Below are 6,060 nucleotides of genomic sequence, written 5' to 3'. Positions count from 1 at the left end.
AAATTGTTCAAAGTTGTACAACTCTTCAATGGCAGCAGCTTCAGCTGCTCCTATCCCTGCAAGCATATCTGTTATATTCGTAAGAAGAGAAGCTCTCTGCGTGAAAAGTTTGGAGACTGTCAACAACCGATGCTCTCAGATCTAGTTTGTTATATGTCATTGGTATAAAAGGAGTCGGGCCAACGAATAAATACAGTTGCAAGTCACATCGAAGTATGTGGTGGAAGCATAGTTAGAAAGTCACATTATGAAGCTATCTCCAGCGCAGCAGAAGCATGGTAAATATGCAACCAAAGGATAACGTGTTAGATCATGAGAATTGGTGGATCGTTAATATTGCTCAGTCATTACTGTTGTATTTTATTCCGTGAGTCAAAGGCTATGACCACGAAAGGAGTCAGACTTGTGGGTGAAACAACGTTCAACACATGATCAATGGCAAAGTTCCATTTGGTGTGAGTGGGGGAGGAACACTATGAGCTGTATCGTTTAAACTGCCTAAAGAAATCTCTTGTGATGAAGATAAAGCTGGATGTTGTCGTTGCTTTTCTAGAAATCATACATAAGCTTAATGCTCATTTCTAATAAGGCGCAACTCTGGTCATCTTCTACCAAGATCGCATGCCAAACACCCCTGCAAAGTTGACAAAGAAGGTCATCGTCAGTTCAAAAAGTCAAGTGGAAATAAGCAAAACAAAGTTGTATTAAAATATGAAAAGTGCCACGTATAAAGCGAACGAGAGAGGGAGAAAGCACGTTGAGCTAATAAGAGCAGTATGTGGGAACAAAGAAGCCTAAAAAATGTGTCATCAAGCCAATTGAAAAGTTTCGATTTTCATTTGACTGGGAGAATACTAAATATACTGCACGGGTTATGAATTCCTTGTACCAAAATCCTCATGATGCATAACTGTTGTTTTGTTGGAAGTTCCGGGCTAGGGTGAATCGTAGGAAGCAAAAACAAAGCTCGCAGCAAAGAACAGAGTTTGTAACTAAAGGCCATTTTCAAGCATTTCGAGAATTAGTTCGGCAGATTTAAAAATTGGAAATCTTCGTGTAAAAATTATGTCCCCAAGTGTGTAAAGCTCAGAAAGAGCAAAACAAAATCGTTTGAGGTGAGCAAGGTCAAAATTGTGTTTGAAATAGAGCGGCACGGCGCATAGGAAGAAGGCACGGCGCACATGGGCCGTGCGGCGCATGGGGCGCTCTTCCGCAGTGTAAAATTAACACTGGCGCGGCGCAGTGGGACTGCGCGCGGCGCACTGGGAGTGCGCGCGGCGCAATGGGAGTGCGCGCGGTGCACTGGGAGTGCGCGCGGCACACAGAGCCCGAAGGCCGAATTTTATCATCGATTCATCAAAAATTCAATGTGTTGCGGCTCAATTCTTCTCCAAGAGCCAGAGGAAATCATTCACCAGATTTCTGAAGAAGTTGTGTTTTTTTTAAAGTGATCGAATTTGGCTCCGTGAAAATGCTAGATTGCTAATTACAAATCCAGATATGTTGCATATGTCAATATTTCCATCGCACAAAGAGTTTGAACGTATTTTTTCTAATCTCAGAATTGTGGAGTGTACGGAAGTAATCCAACTTTCATTATAAGTAGTGCAACGTTTGCGAATCCACGTGAACATGCCATGGAACTTGCTAATCTGCGAGAAGTAGAAGTGGTGTTAGAGGATGGAAGTCCTTGTGGCTCAAAGCTTTTCCTCCTCTGGAATACTTAATTCCGTTTGGACCATCAACAACCAGCAATGCAGAAGCCAAAGACATGAAAACATGTCAAAATGCAGGATACAGTTACTACAAATACAAATTTGAAACGTGCCAGTCCTATTGTAGAGGCTTCTCGCATCTTTGCGGAGTTGTTCCAGCATGGCTTGCACTCCATAGCCTTCTGCAACACTCGTAAACTCAGCGAGCTCGTCCTCAATTATACGCGTGAGATTCTAAACGAGACGGCACCACATCTTGTCAATTTAATATGTGTGTATCGAGCCGACTATACTTCTTAGGAGAGGAGAAAGATTGAGAGTGGTCTCTTTGGGGGAAATCTTCTTGGTGTTGCTGCAACCAATGCTTTAGAGCTTGGAATTGATGTGGGGAACCTTGATGCAACTTTGCACCTTGGCTTTCCAGGTAGTGTTGCAAGTTTGTGGCAGCAAGCTGGAAGAGCAGGGAGGAGAGAAAAGGCCTCACTGTCAGTTTATGTAGCATTTGAAGGACCTCTTGATCAACACTTCATGAAACACCCTCCTAAGCTTTTCTCAAGACCAATTGAACATTCTCAAGTTGATGCTCATAACCCACAGGTGGTAAAACAACACTTGGACTTGTAGCTGATCCACTGGCCTATAAATTTGAGAAAAGGAGCTTCACATCCAATTCACAAAGAGGAAGACTTTTTTCCATTAGATATCAAGTCTGTATGGAGGGGATTAGAGCAATGTGTGGAGTTGGGTCTTACCAAATCTATTGGCGTGAGCAATTTCTCATGCAAAAAGATTGAAGATTTGTTGACATATGCCAATATTCCTCCTAGTGTCAATCAGGTCGAGATGCATCTCCTCTAGGATCATCTGGTACCTACTATGGGACCAATGCCGCTATAGAAAATACTGTCATTCGAGAAATTGCCAAAAGGTGCGGAAAGATTGTGGCTCAGGTTTTGTTGAGATGGGGATTGGAACAAGGAGTCAGCGTGCTACCTAAAAGCTACAACAAGGGTAGAATAGCTAATAATTATCAAATTTTTGACTTGTCATTAACCAGAAATGATCATGAGAAGATTAGCAAACTTGAACAAAAGAAGATTGCAAGGAGAGACGAACTCATTAAACTCAACCACCAGCCCTTATAAAACCATTGAAGACTTATGGGATGGAGAAATCTAATTAACTCTTGAATGTGCATATCTTTACTTTTTCACTGGGGAGCCTAATGCAGTTGAAAGTTTCTCAGTAATATTGATACATCACTTGCTTCCTTCCCTTAAACAATAACACGAATTGGGTGCCTGAATCTATTCTTGATACCTGTCATTAATTCTGCATAAGAAGTAATTATGTGTGATTTAATTTATAGTCTATAGGTGAATGCGTTGGGAATTTGATACCCCTTCTCTTTGCTGAATCGCATACAATAACTTCTCAAACTCGCCATGACATTTATTTGAGTGGTTGCCCCATCTCGTCTCAGACATTATAATTTAAAATTGAGGAGATAGTCTAGTAAAAATGAGAACGTGAGCGATCTCGCTATTTGCAAACATGGTTGTATCCTATCGTTCATGGCGTCGGTCTTCCAACATCGCCCAGTACTGGTTTTCAAGATGGTGCTAGTGATCTCCTGGAGTCTTCAGATGAAACCACAAATGATCATCGGGGCAATGGCATCAGCAAATCGCAGGCAGAGCTAGATTTCAAGAATTGGCTGCAAACGGTAAAGCAAAAGACCGTCCCTACCAATGGTGGCGATTTGACTAGCTTCCTGAACGAAATTGCAACTACAGATGAAAAGCATCGAAGTTATGAGAGATGGGGCTTAAAATGCAAGATGTCATCATACTAGCAAATGACATTGATGTAATTTCCGAATGATGAATGTAAAACGATCCATCTGCGTATTCATAATCCAAAATTTAATGAAAGTGGCATTGTGTCTTAGGTGGCAGTCATTGCATACTTTGGCATTCGATCTAAAGAACATATGTGGCGGATTTGACCCAGATTTTTGCGTTAAAATATTGGAGACCTTTCCCCTTCTGTAAAGTGGCAAACGCATCTCCAGAAATTTGAGGGCGGTTGTGTAGGAATGTGCCAAGTGGCATTCAAGAAAGAGAATTTTTAGGCCTAAAATCAGCAAACTACAAGATTCCAGGTTCCAAATTTAGCAAAATAATAGGATTCAACTACCTATTTTTGACTTCACTTATGTTTCAAGGATTGACAGTTACAGCTTCCGCCTCTCCATTGGTCTTTTGAGTGAAAATGTAACGTTGCTTATCTTCAGAAAAGATGATTGGCTCCGGTCAGTTAATGACTAAACAGCTCCCCATTTGGATCGATTTTTTTTCTCATAGTGGAGCTTATTTATTTCATAAAATATCATTTGTAAAGGGTTCTGAGTTCTGGGAAACGGTGGAGGAATAACTCAGCATTTGGCTCTACAGTTTTGACAGAGGATTAATTAAATGGTGCAACTCTTATTTATAAGATTCTTGCTGTATGAGTTTTTTGCATGTGTTTTTCCCTCTGTTTCATATGTATCATGTGTTGTTCTGCAGTCCATTCATGATTGTTTCCAGCTGAATACTTTCAGGTGAGAAAGGTAGAATTCAGTCATTGCTCTGCCTTGAGGAAGTGTTCAGATTTTATGTGTTTTCTTCTGCCTGGAAAGGATTCATACATTAATGCCATTTCCAGCTTTCTTAAAGTCTTTTCACCTCATGTAAATTCAATTCGATTGCTAAAACCTCATGCCTATCTCGCCTTATGAAATATATTGTGCCTTTGGTTAAATCTTTGCATCTTGCTGTCCTTGTCCCATACAGCCCAGCAACTTAGTCATTAAATCAAATATCCCTCATTCAAATTCATTTAGTAGCCTAAAATCAGTTCCCATTTTTAGTCATCTCGCACCCGATTGCTCATTTTATCGAGATTGACTGGAGAGAGCCCTCTCCTGTCCTCGTAGGGCCAGCTACGAGGCTGAGCTTGGTTTGATGTTGCCTCGAGTTTTGCCTTTTTCAGCCTGAGGTAGATTCGAGCGCTAACATAGTGGCGACTCCGCTGGGGAAGAAAATGGTTTGCTTGAAGATTGTTTTGCCCCAGCACATATCTCAAGTTCAGAGCTGATTGTTGATGGTGAAAAACGATCAGACATAAGAAGACGGCTGAAATCATTCACCTGGCGACTCCATTCACTGAAGAATCCAACAATCAATCCTTCATGGTGACTCCACTGCAGAGAGATCAGTAGCTTTGACATTTTCAAGATGAATCGGATTGCAAGAAGATACACTCCCATGAGTCGAGATCACATCCCAGGTTTTCCAAATAAAATGCCCAAGATAGAGTGGTCAAAGAATTTGCCTGTGTTCAGAAATGTGGAAGGTAATGACGCTGCTCTTCATCTGGTGAAATTTCACAATCACGTGCATAAATTAAAGGTTGATTTTCCTGAAGACTGTTTTATGAAAATGTTTATGGCTACTCTAGAAGACGAAGCCCGATCTTGGTATGAAAGTTTGCCACCTGCTTCCATTTATTGTCTAAAGGATTTTCATTCAATATTCATTGAGAAGTATAAAGAATCTTATCCGTCATTAAATTTAGTTCAGGACTATTGCAAGCATGCTTATGGTTTTATTGAGAGCCTTGAAAAATACTATGAGGATGATAATTTTATGGACGAAGAAATCATGGAAGCATTGTATGAAAATCCGTTTCAGCAGTCCACAGAACTCTTAGAGGAAACTTTGCAGCAGGATCAAAATCAGCAGGTTAAAGATTTCCATATGACTTAAAATGATGAAAAAAGAAGTATTATTTCATATCTGGTTGAAATAAATGAGGATACGCAGGAAAATGATGTTCCAATCTCCGAAAATGATGATGATAAACCAGATCGAGAGACGAATTGTGATGAGGAAAAACATGTTGTTCTGGATCTCATAGAAAAGAATTGCATTGTTGTGGTTGCCTCAAATGAAGAAGACAGAGTTCCAGGCCTAACTGCCCTCATCTCATCAGAACACAGCGTTCCGACCAAGGTAATCCAGTCAATTCATGAACAGCAAGAGGATATCTTTGTTCAAGTAGGTGAAAAAGTTTCTCTGGATGAATTTATGATAAATGATAGAGATGTCATGCTTGAGTTTCAAGAATCATTTGAAGTTGCTTTTCTCATGATTAATGAATGTGATGAATGTAATGAGAATCTTGTTGTCATATCTTGCCAAGATGATCAGAAATATATTCAGACTATAGCCGACCATACCATTATGGATTCCATTTCAGATTCTTCTTCATATGTTTCGTGTTTTGAAACGTTCTTTGA

The 6,060-nt window shown here is 40.3% G+C and overlaps 1 pseudogene; it reads left to right on the top strand.

Moving 5' to 3' along the window:
• Positions 1–1,787: 1,787 nt before the first annotated feature.
• On the top strand, positions 1,788–2,894 carry LOC149205040 ((1S)-1,7-diacetoxy-luvungin A aldo-keto reductase pseudogene; annotated as a pseudogene).
• Positions 2,895–6,060: the final 3,166 nt, after the last annotated feature.

This window comes from Pinus tabuliformis, chromosome 1_2 (genome assembly GCF_031772625.1).
Source record: "Pinus tabuliformis cultivar Carrire ecotype Pingquan chromosome 1_2, CPIR1, whole genome shotgun sequence".
Classification (NCBI taxonomy): Eukaryota; Viridiplantae; Streptophyta; class Pinopsida; order Pinales; family Pinaceae; genus Pinus; species Pinus tabuliformis.
This window is presented reverse-complemented; position numbering and strand designations above follow the sequence as displayed.